Raw genomic sequence first — 13,451 nt, forward strand, 5'->3', positions numbered from 1 at the left:
TGGAGATTTTTATGGGAAATCCTTGAATTAAACAACTTAGGACCAGGGTTTGCCAAATCCATCAAGGCACTATATGTAGACCATAGGGCTAGACTCACTGTAAGGGGTATAGAATCGGAGTTGATCAACATCCAAAGGGGCACAAGACAGGGCTGTCCGTGTTCACCAATTCTATTCGCCCTATATAACAACCCATTGATCCTAAAATTACGTGCATCTAATATAATAGAACCTGTCACGGTTGGGATCGATCAAACTAAAATACTAGCGTATGCCAATGATGTGGCAGTATTAAAACCAAACCCAGCTGAGGCAATTCAGGAGATTGAGCAAATTACTCAGACTTTCGGCTTCTATTCAGGGTATTCCCTGAATAAGGATAAGACAATGGTTTTATGTACTGATAACATCTCGTATGAAAGCCCTAATAAGGTGGATAATGCCTCTTACCTTGGAGTTTGTATATCTCCCAAGGTGGAGATTATTAATCAACTCAACTATGAACCCCTTATTAAAACCATTAAAAAAGACCTCATAAGAGTAAATAATCTCCACCCATCAATTATTGGTAGGGGGAATTTTTTTTAAAATGAACATCTTTCCGAGGATACTATATCTATTTCGTGCGTTCCCGTTGATGGTTGATGATAATATTATTAAAACCATTGACTCTTGTATGTCCAAACTTGTTTGGAACTACGGCAAAGTAAGAAGGGCTCTGTCATACTTGTCACTACCACATCATAGTGGAGGGTTAGCTATTCCTAACATGATGTTATATCTCTGGGCAGCTCTTCTCCAGCAAATGGCACCGTTATTTAATCCTAAACCATTAATAGGAACTGTACAAGATCAAGACTTACCATCAATATACGAATTGGCACTTGGCGATAAAGCCAGAGGGCTGTTGTTAAGGCAATTGGAGCCGTCCTATTTTAAGAAAGTTACATTTAAGATCATCTATAGTGCATGGAGCATTTGGAAACACACCTCCAAACATCTAGCAATACCAAAATACACTAAATATACCCCCCTTTGGCAGAGCTCGATCTTACCACTCCAACTTAATGATAGACCTGCCAGAAATTGGGAGAGTATGGGGATTGTTACAGTCAGGGACTTTCTCAGTCATGAACCTAATACTGGATTTCAAAATGTACAATTAAAATTTTCGGTGCCCAGTAGTGACTTTCTTAAATATATACAAGTGCACACCGTTCTTAACCAACTCTTCCCAAGAATTGTACTGGAAAGTGTCCCCTTCTTTGAGCTTATAGGGAAACGGTCTACTAGGATAGGTACTATTTATGAGCTATTGATTCAGAATCAACGAGATGATCTGGAACATGTCGAGAGAGATTGGGCAATTAAACTAGGTAATCCGAACGTGGATATCGACATGTCTCTGTTGTTATCATCTAAATTATTTTTAGCGTCTAATTTAAAGGCCCAACTTTATAAAACCATATATTATTTATATTATACACCAGCAAAGTTATATACAGGGGGCAAAAGATTAAATAATGAACGTTCAAGATGCGGTTTGGGCCCTGTAAACTTAATACATATGTTTGCAGAATGTTCTAAATTAGACCTATTTAAAAAAATGATCTCTGATTATTGGGAAGAAAACTTTGGTCATAAATTGAAAGCATCATCAACACTTTACTGAGTAGGCTATGATAATACCATTGGGCATAGTAAGGAGGAGGAAACATCTCTATTCTTGGGTATGGCTGTGTTTCGAATTATATTGGCGGCCCGATGGAAAGAAGCTGACCCTCCCACTTTCCAAATGTGGCTAACCCGTTTTCTAGGAATTTACAAACAAGAAATAGCTATCTATGAAGCTAGAGGTAAAAAATCCAGAATACGTGGAGGCCAAATTTGGTCTCCAATTACTGCCTGGTTTCATGTTATAAGGAATGGTTAGTGAAGATTATGTTCTTGTTTTTCTTTTCTTTCTTCTTATAAATTTTAGCCACACGTGTGAAAAACTTAATGCCAATTGTAATGCTCCTATGAACTGCGTATGTTCTTGTTTTTATCTTTTTACAAATAATGATTATTGTAATCTGATGTCTTTGTTTTATAAGTTTTTATGTATTTCCTGACTATGAATTATGTATTTTTGTATTATCTGAATTTTGCTCTAATAAAAAAAAGAATCAAAATGAAAAGCTTCATCTCCAAAGCAAAGACCTTATCAACTACTCTCTCATCTTGTTCTTTCTGTTTCAGTGCCTCTCTCCTTCTTATATACTTTTTCCTAGTTATTTGTAAATTTATAATCACTGTGCTGCGAAATATTCTGCCTCTGATTTCCTTAACTTGCTTCTGTCTCCTGTTTAGCGTGTGTCCACGTCTTTTACAATCTTTGCTGTTCTTGCAATGTAGTTTGTCCACTCTTATTTTTTCTCATAGGCATAATTTCATTTTCTTTATTTTCTAATCTTAAGAAGTGTGTACATATCCTTTTAAGAAATCTCTTTTTCCTCTTAGTAGCTATTTTTTTCTTTCACCACTTTTTCTTCATTTTGCCCCTTTTGTAAATCATTTCTGCAAATATACTGTAGTTACTTCTGTTGCTTTAGAAGGCAATGCAACTGTGTGTAGCTATGTAGACATTGTTCTGTAAAAAAGTCATGTTTAATGTTTTACCATTGCTAATGTACCAACTATTGTACTAGTGCTTTACACATAATACAAAAATATTTGTCATGTGCTGTTGCAGTTTTAAATCTACAGTTGAACTTAGAAATATTACTACATGCACTTACTTCAATATAACCAACCCAGAGCAACACACAAAAATGTATTTATTAGTTAGCTTTTAATATTTTATCACCCTCTTGTACAACACAGCTATAGCAAATCTCACTTCTCACTTGTACATGGTGCAAGAACAGTGTATCCCTCCTGCAGTCAATTTTAAAATAAACATCAAAGCAAGGATTCATATTTTCAAGCCCTATGCATTTTTCGGAGCGTCTTTTTTGACACACCAGCGCCGTAATGTGCTGCTTCATATTTACAAAGCCATGCAAAGCCACTCTGGTAGCTTTCATGGCCTTATAAATACAGCCGCTATTCAAGCAGCACTTTGCATGAAAGAAACATACCATGGGTGTTGCTGTGAGTGTTCCGATGCAATGCCCATGGTTTCTGCCACATAACCGAATTTACAACAATTTGAAACCTGGCAATGTGTCAGAATCTTACACCTCCCCAGGGAAGTTATAGGGAGATGCAACGAGGAGAAATACGTTTTTTCTCCTCATTTGTTCTTATTTGTAAGTGTGCTGTATTCTACAGCACACATACAAAAAGGAAAATACCTCTTGTTATTGTTTTTGTACAGGATGGTGTACATTCCTGCACCAAAACAATAATTCACACTACACAGGCACCCTTGCACCATGGTGCAAGGATGCCTTTGTTGGTGCATGACAGCCAGTTCTGCACCAGCACAGGAGAGAGCATAGGGATCAATCATATTGTTGTAAATATGACGCATCCCTGTGCTTTGAAAGTAATGAAGCATGGCACAGTCAAATGGCTTGAAGCTCCGCACTGTATGACATTCTTTTAAATTTAGCCCCTAGAGTACAAGTGCATATATTGTCTCAACACTATAAATGCAAAATAAAACATAAGAGCTATTGGATGCCTCTCTACCACTGCGTTAGTGGTCTACTTACTATCTCAGTACTGTTTTACTTAAATGTTTCAGAGACAAATTTTTGTAAATAGTGCATATAACAATCCACATGTTAATGGCTATCAAATCATATACCTCACTAATTCATCTAACTACATCCAAAAAATATGTCACACCTTGCATATATAATACACGGAATGGTTCTATGAGACTGTATATTCTTCAGTAAAACTTGTAAAAACATGCGTTTGTGGTTGAATACATGAATACTCCCTGGATGATTGAATTGGTGCATAAATAGTACTTAAGTGATTCTTTGAGGATACAGGTACTGCCTAGATTATTGCCTGTGTATATCAGAACTCCGTGGGCAATTCCATATCTGCATAGTTACTGCCTGATTGTTTATATGAGCACATCACTACTATCTGGGTGTTTGCATGAGTGCATGAGTAGTGTTTGAATGATTAGATAAGTGCATGACTAATGGCCCAATAAATCAATACATGCATAGTTACTGGTTGGGTGACTAAATGAGTGCAACTTTAGTGTCTGGGTGGTTGCAGGAGTGCATAGATAGTATATAGATGATGTTTAGAGTGCATGGAAAGTGCATACATGATTATTTAATGCATATCATATCACATAGCAATTTGGATGAGTGCATCAGTACTGTTTCAGTGATTTTTATTCAATAAACAGGTGTTTAGATAACTACATAGGTAGTGCCTTTTTGATTCAATGAGTGCATCAGTAATGACTAGCTGATTATATGGGTGCATGACTAGTGCACTCCCACAGTAATTAAATGAGTACATAGCTACTGGATGAAATACAGATTTACTACAATAGTACTTTGTATATAATTTGATGGTTGCATGAGTAGTACCTGAGTGTTTGCATGAGTACCTGCATGTGTCTCATTTCATTGACTGCATGTGTTGTAATTGTATGCTTAGATGACTGCATAGCTTCTGCGCTAGTGTTACAATGACTGCATAGTTACAGTCTCGTTAATTGCATAAGTAAATGGTTAGAGTCTATGTGATTAGATGAATGTATAAGTAGTGCCTCCATAGTTGAGTGACTACATACTTTCTGCCTGCCTGATTGCAAGAGTACATGTGTAGTGTCTAGGTAATAGAATATCTCCATGGATACTGAATAACTGATTTGATGACTGCCTCACTAGTGGTTGGGTGATTGCCTGAGTACCTGAGTACTCCCTGACTCACTATGAAAGTGCCTTCATTACTGTTAGTTACTTAAAAGTTGTGACTATATATCTGACTCAATGGCTATCTCCTTTTGTCAGTATCAAATTATCTGTTTTACTATATATATGCTTTTCTATTGAGCTGCGTGTTACTGAAGTCTAGATATCACACTTGGCACACAATTGAATACATAGATCTCTAACACCATATATTTCTTTGTTACTGAGCATCCACTTGCATCAGTAAGTTTCTAAAATGGAAAACAACATTTAAATAATTTTCAAACCACAGCCAGGGACAGTTCCAAGCCATAGAGCAGAGCGTAGGTGCCTTTTACAGCCTCCAAGGTGTCCTTATTGGGATTGAGATACCTACAGACTCCCTGTAGGGTGCCCCCCATTGTCTCCATCCCTTCCTTCACCTCATCTTCCAGCTCCGGCTGGACTCTTACCACACAATGTTGGTAGTCTATTTGGCGCCGCGGCCAGGGCGACTGACGCTGGAATCTGGGGACCACGGTTCGATCCCCGGCTCCGGCGGCAGGTTAGTCCAGCACCATGTGACTCTGGGCAATAGCTTGCTTAATCTTCCCGACGGCCCCCAGCGCCTAGAGACCCTTACGGGTGATTGTGCGCTTTACAAATGTGGACTTTACTTTACTTTACTATTTGACATGGTGTTTGAATGGAGTCCAGGATCTGCTGGAGGGTGTCTTGGTCAACAATTGTCTTAAGTTACATTCATCAAAAACTGAAGTCATCCTATTTGGCAACAGCACCTCTTTCTGGTCCCCTTCCTGGTCGCCGGATGAACTAGGCTCTCATCCGATTCTGGTAAAAAAAAAGTGAGAAATCGTGGTGTTTTAATTGAGGACAAACTCACATACAGGGAACAAGTCAATAAAGTGATCTCTACCTCTTTTACACCTAGGGTAGTATTAGGAAAATCAAGCAATTCCTACCTTTTGATCTACAGAAAACATCTTTAGTACCCTTGTGCTATTTAGAGTTGATTATTGCAATGAATTATATCAAAATCTTCCCAAAACCTCGCTGAATAAATTACGGATCCTTCAAATCTCGGCTGCTCAGATGTTGATGAAGGGCCCCAATTCCACTCTGCCTCACAGGCTATCAACAGTTTACACTGGTTGCCTGTGAGAAATTGCATCATCTTCAAGGCCCTGTGCATTGCATACAAGGTTCTTCACAGCTCAGATCCAGCATACCTGGGGAAAAACGTCAGATGGTATGTGCCAATTACAACCTTTCTATCAAGCTCAGCCTATAATGTGGTTGTTCTCTCCCACAAGCATTCCACCTGGGTAGGCGGGGGTTTTGGTTATTTGTAAATAGAACTCACTCCTTTTAGGACTGAAAGCCCCTCCATCCCTGCTCTTGTTCCATAAAACCTTAAAAACCTAGCTCTTGAGCCAATAGGATTCCAGCCTGTTCCGAAAGGATCATCAATTAGCAGCAAATAGTATGTGTGACCTGCTTCCTAACCCTGTCACCTAGCCCCAAGATGCCTCCGGGTATTTGCCTGTACTCTACAAATGTATATATCAAATCAAAATCAAATCAAATCTTCCTCTTCCCCTGGGAGTCTGTCTGGACATCCTGGTTGGTGCTGTGGTTGTTGTCCTGGCTGTTGCTCTTTACCCCCTGCTCCATGGCTTTCTTCTGTGAAGTGTTCCACTTTTTTTTAATTCTGCATAAATTTTTTCACTTTTTTCATTTTTCACGCACTGAAAAGTGATGCTAAGGTGGTTTGGGTCGCGTTACATGCCGCAAATCAGCCTTACAACACTTTTCCAGGCAAAGCGTCAGCTTGCGCTGCGCTACACCATCACGCCTGCGTCAGCGTAATTCTTTTTCACGTAGTCTGGCCCTTATGCCATGATGCACCATACCATAAAAATGTCGGGCATCCCAGGCGTTTTAAAATGACGTAGCAATTCGTAACTCATTTTGCAGAGCAAAAAAGCGATTTGTCACTTCTTGTAAATGAGTCCCTGTATGTGCGCCTATGTGAATTTTTTCTCCCATTGTGGTGTTACGGGCAGAAAGGCTTGCAAAGGCAGATAAGAAAATCTGACACAAATATTTCATTTTTATTTGCATTTCTATCTATCAGATTTCACAGTAAGATGGGACATTTTCCGACCAGCTGACATGTTATTCGTTTTATGCTATTGAAAGATTGTGCTAAGTGCTTCGCCATTTTCAGCTTCCTTTTGCACATTGGCAACTCAAGAAGATTACTGTCGTGATGAAAGCAGCCCACTGGTGATGAGTTTACACTAATCATCGGTCAAGAGCTAGTAAATAGCCGTCCTTAAGCCTACACACACGCATTAAAGAAATGTAATTGGTCTACAGAGATTTTGGTCTACGTGCTGTTTTCAAGCTATTAGTGATTAACCACTCACGTTATGAAAGCCACGCTGAAATACTGGGAAGACCCACGTAACAATTGTTAGCAGAATGTGTCTGCATTTGAGGTACGTTCTCCTGCACTGTCTTCTTGACACAGCATTACAGAGAGGATGGCTAAGGCGGTACTGTAACAAGTCAAGTGCCAGCCCGCCGGCCATCCCAGACCTCATTACAGAACCTTGTGCCTCATTTACAGTTGCCTTATACATAAGTGAAACCCTATTTGCAGTTCCACGTGCATTTTCCATTTATTGTGTTTTTTTTAATCAGGATCTCGTTTTCCCGAGCTGACCCCCACACGTTGAAGCGATGGAACTTTCCCCCCAGCCAGCACTTGATTGACAGTTGATGTTAGCAGCCGAGGTTTCGGCATGCACAGACAGGTGTCTGCCCTGGCAGCTGCTATGATAATGAATCCCCAAGGGATGGTGACAGGCTGCCTCGCGCGCACCATGAACAATTTCAAACTCTTGATCTTCAGGTGACATAGAGGACACATTAGCTTCGTGTCTTTTGCTCACTGTCACTTCCCATCCAGAGCTCGAAACCTGAAAATGAAGCAAGCTTCATTTTTTGAGCCAGTGCTCAGAATACATTTCGCTTGTTTATATTCTCATTTACCCGTCCTCAAAATTGTGCTTAAAAGGTAAAGTGAAGGGGTTCTATCAGTTTTCTTTACATTTTTGTACACTGTTTTGAGAAAGCTAAATTCTGAATGACAAGTTATATTTTTTAACAAAGGTGGAAGATTTCTAAAATAACATTTGTCGCCCTTGTTTCTACTACCTTTGTTTCTCGGGCATTTGTTTCTTTACCTCGGTCTAAAGGGCAGACCACGTCTATAAATAATAGGGCTGGGAGTGAACCAACCGCAAAGATCCCTACAACCCGGTACCTCCATGAGAAAAATATATTCCCTTTTGCATTTCCTTTCCGTTTCATAGCCTACAATTCTTCGCTTGCCCACAGCCACGCAGAATACACTTTGAAATTCCCAAAGTTTTGGTAAAGGTTTTCACACAGAGGGATATAAACTAAAATGTAATGGCAGTGAGTCCATTATATTGAGGAGCAGATGGAAAACCAGAGCGCATATATTGAAGTCAAATTATATCATAACACATATAAATAGCCAAAAGCTTCCATGCTCCAAGTCACAATTTGTGGCATAGATTCGACAAATCTTTCCATGTTTATTCAGATTTTGACATAAGAAAACCCAGCAATTGCTCTAATCAGCTAGTTATTTTTGTTTTTGGACAGATGGTCTTCTAATGGTAAGTGCAAAACAATTGCTTTAGAGGAAGTAAAAGTCGTAACAAGGTTCCCGTAGGTGAACCTTCTGAAGGATCATCAATGGCGGAGCAGCTCGAGTGACTGACAGTGCCAGCCCGAAGCCCTCGGCCTCCTCCTAATCACACCATAGGCACAGGGCCCAGCCCTGTCCTTGTGCACCCTGGCCGGCGGAGCGGTCCGTGTCCGCATGGGGTGCTTGGGTTAGGACCGGCCACTTCCACCGGGGAGGACCCGACCAATGCGCAAGGGACCGGGGACGGGGTTGGTCCCGTATCCTGTACCTCTCAGGGAGGGGCACAGCCGTAGGCCCTCCCAAGACGGAACCCACGCTCACCCTGCACGACCCCTGTTATGGGGGAAACTGAATGGCAGTGCCTCGCCAGGATGGTACCACCCCCCCTTGAAATGGCCCTGCCACCCTGGGCCCTCCCGTGCCTGAGTCCCGGCTCGACAAACCTTCAGGCAACTGAGGAGTGGCCCTCTCGGCGGCAGGGCAGCCTGGAAGAGAAGGAGCGGAGGGCCTGCGAGGCGACCCCGGCTCCTCTTGTTGGGAGGCATGCGGGATGGGGAGCCACCTGGCTCCTCCCTTCAGGCGCCTCTGACCTGGACAAAGGTGGGTTGGGCTACTTACCAGCCCGCCGGCATGGCTCGGGCCACCTGGCAACGGACGGCTGACGTGCGCCCTCCCTTGTTGCCAAGTACCCAGTTCAACCCGGTGCCATGCAGCTGGGGTGAGGGGTTTGAAGACTCACTGGGTCACTCCTGGTTACTTCATGAGAGACCGGTGGCAGTGGGGTGGCCTGCTCCAGTCGCTCTGGGAGCCTCCTCACCCGTGGATGAGGGACTCTGGGGCCAAGCGCCTGGTAACGCTTTTTTTCCACCAACGGTGCAGTTTGACTCCCAGAGGGGGAGCCTTGAAGGGGGTGCTGGGCCATCTCGTCGTGTGGGCAGTGGACAGACAAATGGCGTCGCCTTCCTCCTGCCTCTCCTGCATCCACAGTTGCTGAAAATTTTTGAAAAGTTGCCTGTGACTCTTGGCTGCGGATCAATCGTCTCGCGTGTCAATGAAGAACGCAGCTAGCTGCAAGAATTAGTGTGAATTGCAGGACACATTGGTCATCAACACTTCGGACGCATCTTGCGACCCCAGGTTCCTCCCGGGGCTACACCTGTCTGAGGGTCGCTCGATTGTCAATCACCCCGGGGCTTCCCCGGGACACAGCTGTGGCTGTTGCAGGGTTTAGCTCCGCTTCCTTTTGTCCCCTCACAAGGTCATACCCCCCTGATTGCCCATGGCAGGGTCCCTCACCCGGTCCTGTCATGGCGGTACGCCACCAGCACGCCTAACCTATCCTCCCTGCCTCGGCCGGGAGGGGGCTGGTGACTGGTTTACCCTGGGCCCGACTGGGGCACCTGGCTGCATGCCACGTGTGACTGTCTGTGGTGTCCCACTGGCTGCCCATGCGCACATGCTTCAGGCACCCACCACCGCGGTCGGCTTCCTGGGGAGGGTAGAACCCCTGCCCTTCAGTCCGAGGAAAAGAGGGTGCAATGCTGGCCCTCCTGCAAGAGCATGGTCGCTGGTGTCCCCCAGCTCCCCCTACGCGTCAGTGTTTTCCGACTCTGACCTCAGATCAGATGTGGCAGCGCACTGAATTTAAGCATATTACTGAGCAGAGGAAAATAATCAAACCAGGATTCCCCTAGTAATGGTTAGTGAAGAGGGAAGAGCCCAGTGCTAAATTCGTGGGAAATGAGGCGTACCGAAGACGGACTCCCCGGCGTCGCTCAGGGAGCCCAAGTCCTTCTGATTGAGGCTCACCCCACGGCAGGTGTTAGGCCGGTAGGGGCCCCCAGCGGAGTCGCTTGGGAATGCAGCTCAAAGCAGACGGTAAGCTCCATCTAAGGATAAATGCAGGTGCAAGACCGATAGCCAACAAGTACCATAAGTGAAAGTTGAAAAGAACTTTGAAGAGAGAGTTCAAGAGGGTGTGAAACTGTTCAGAGGAAAACCGGGTGGGGTCTGTGCAGTCCGCCCAGAGTATTCAACATGGTGGGAAGGTCGGTGGCCTGGGCCTTCCGGATCACCTCCACAGGACTGGCGCCCAGGCCCTACAGAGCCCCCACAGGGCGCATTTTGTCTGCTGGGGTGCACTGCAACCGGCTCTGGGTCAGTTAGGAAGGCTTTGGGGTGGCAGGTGGCCCTCCACTCTGGTGTGCCGGGCGGGGAGGCCCACGCTGGGCACCAGGTATCTTTGGTAATATCAGCTGTCCACCCGACCTGTCTTGAAACATGGACAGCCTGGAAGGGAAGGAGCGGAGGGCCTGCGAGGGAACGCCGGCTCCTCTTGGTGGGAGGCGTGTGGGATGGGGAGCCACCTGGCTCCTCCCTTCCGGCACCTCCAACCTGGGCAAGGGTGGATTGGGCTACTTACCTGCCCGCTGGCATGGCTCGGGCCACCTGGCAACGGACGGCTGACTTGCATGAGGGGTGACCCTCCCTTGTTGCCAGGTACCCAGTTCAACCCGGTGCCATGCAGCCAGGCTGAGGGGTTTGAAGACTCGCAGGGTCACTCCTGGTTACTCCATGAGAGACCGGTGGCAGTGGGGTGGCCTGCTCCAGTTGCTCTGGGAGCCCCCTCACCCGCGGGTGGGGGACTCCGGGGCCAAGCGCCTGGTAACGCTTTTTTCCACCAATGGTTCAGTTTGACTCCCATAGAGGGAGCCTTGAAAGGGGTGCTGGGCCGTCTTGCCGTGTGCGGTGGACGGACAAATGGCGTCGCCTTCCTCCTGCCTCTCCTGCACCCGCAGGTGGGTGAACGTTTTTGAATAGTTGCCTGTGACTCTTGGCTGTGGATCAATCGGCTCGCGTGTCAATGAAGAACACAGCTAGCTGCAAGAATTAGCATGAATTGCAAGGACACATTGATCATCAACACTTCGAACGCATCTTGCGGGGTTCCTCCCGGGGCTATACCTGTCTCAGGGTTGCTCGATTGTCAATCATGCCAGGGCTTCCCCAGGACGCAGCTGGGGCTGTTGCGGGGTTTAGCTCCGCTTCCCTTTGTCCCCCTACAAGGTCGGACCCTGCTGATCACCCATGGCAGGGTCCCTCATCCGGTCCAGTCGAGGAGGTACGCCACCGGCATGCCTAGCTCTCCCCCCTGCCTTGGCCGGGAGGGGGCTGGTGACTGGTCTACCCTGGGCCCAACTGGGGCACCTGGCTGCATGCCACGCGTGACTGTCTGTGGTGTCCCACTGGCTGCCCATGCGCACATGCACCCACCACCGTGGTCAGCTTCCTGGGGAGGGTAAGAACCCCCGCCCTGCCGATCCGGGGACTAGAGGGTGCAATACTGGCCCTCCTGAGCATGCGATTTATTTATAATAGGCATGGGGGTGATCCTTTGGGCAAGGATTAAACCCCATTTTTTTGGGCCACTAGTGGCTGTTTTCTGCTCCCCCTGGAGGCAGTTTCGCCCATTTTTAGGCCAATCTACCCCAGGGGGCAGAATACAGCCACAATCACTGAAACCAGTGATTGTTTTTTTCCACGGGGGGGTACAATTTGTCTATGTATTTTCTGCCCTCCTGGGGACAGATCAGCCCATTATTTAGGCCTTTCTGTCCCCGGGGGGAGAAAACTCCACCAGAGCCAGGGATTTGTTTTTATTGGGCATGGGGTGATCCCTTAGGCAAGGATTGCACCCCAATTTTTGGGGGCACTTGTGCCTATTTTCTGCTCCAGTGATTTTTGTTTTGTTTTTTGTAAATGGAAGCAACCCCTTGGGGAAGGGTTGCTTTCTTGGGGGACATTTTATGTGTATGTTTTTTTGCCCCCCCTGGGGATAGATAGTGAAGTAAAAACAGCAACAAACCAAACAATTTTAGTATTCACCAAATAATTTAATATGTTCAGTTTCTGGTGAATTAATCAAGTATTATCCAGGAATTTCAAAAAATGAGAAAAGGTTGCTCCAGGGGGTAACATGCGTAAAGGAGAAGTGCTCGGTGTGAGTCAGTGAAAAAGAAAGAAATCAGTGACATGGAAGAAAGGAACTTTGTATTCCTTTTTAACAATATGTACGGTTGTCAATCACCGTCATATACAGCCTAGCTCCATATATAATACAATACTAATAAGGTTATTTGCCCACATACAGGATTTGATTTCCATAATAGCACGTTAAGGGTCACATAAGAAAGTCTAGGCCTAAAACAAGGGCGTCGACGTTTTGATCCGTCCTAGAGCACAAGGGAAATTCTGGGCCTCTGCCGTGCGGATCTTCAGGACTGGGATAGTGAATGGCAACCTGGGATAAGGTGGGTAGGTCACCTAATGGGTAAAGAGAGTATCAATCAGGTCTGTTGCTGTAGATCTGATAACGCACCACAAAAGGGGGACGAAAAAAGCGGGCTTACCCTACGTATGAGAGTGATGGCTTGCCTGTGGCTATTTCATGTCAGCCTGATTGGGACCGGTTCCTCCAATTAAGTATGCGGGTGCTGGAGAGGAACAGAATGGCCAGGATGAGTGGGCATTAATGTGGAAACATGATTTAATCCTAACCGCTGTCTGAATAAATGCCTTCCAAAACATACCTCTATGTTGCTGTTGGTGAGGTAATTGTCACCCGTCTAGATTGTGCTTTAATCACAGTACGATCGGTGATCTGAAATTAAATAAACGGCATCAGGTTAGGGTTGCTGGCAAAATGGGTCCTGGGGTAGTGGCAGAGTTGGTATTTAAAACCGCATGGAAGCCACCTAGAGATGTACCTCATTCTATCAAGAAATCTGTGACCTGTTCGTCTCGCTGCATAAACAGAATGTGAGCGT

General features: G+C 45.3%; 1 non-coding gene and 1 pseudogene across 1 annotated transcript; both read left to right on the forward strand.

Moving 5' to 3' along the window:
• Nucleotides 1-9,641: 9,641 nt before the first annotated feature.
• Nucleotides 9,642-9,795, forward strand: LOC144829808 (5.8S ribosomal RNA). The gene has a single exon (XR_013610839.1). It is a non-coding gene; the product is annotated as a 5.8S ribosomal RNA (ribosomal RNA).
• A 1,658-nt stretch (nucleotides 9,796-11,453) lies between these two features.
• On the forward strand, nucleotides 11,454-11,603 carry LOC144829819 (5.8S ribosomal RNA; annotated as a pseudogene).
• Nucleotides 11,604-13,451: the final 1,848 nt, after the last annotated feature.

The sequence above is a fragment of the Lissotriton helveticus genome, chromosome 4_1 (genome assembly GCF_964261635.1).
Source record: "Lissotriton helveticus chromosome 4_1, aLisHel1.1, whole genome shotgun sequence".
In the NCBI taxonomy this organism is placed as follows: Eukaryota; Metazoa; Chordata; class Amphibia; order Caudata; family Salamandridae; genus Lissotriton; species Lissotriton helveticus.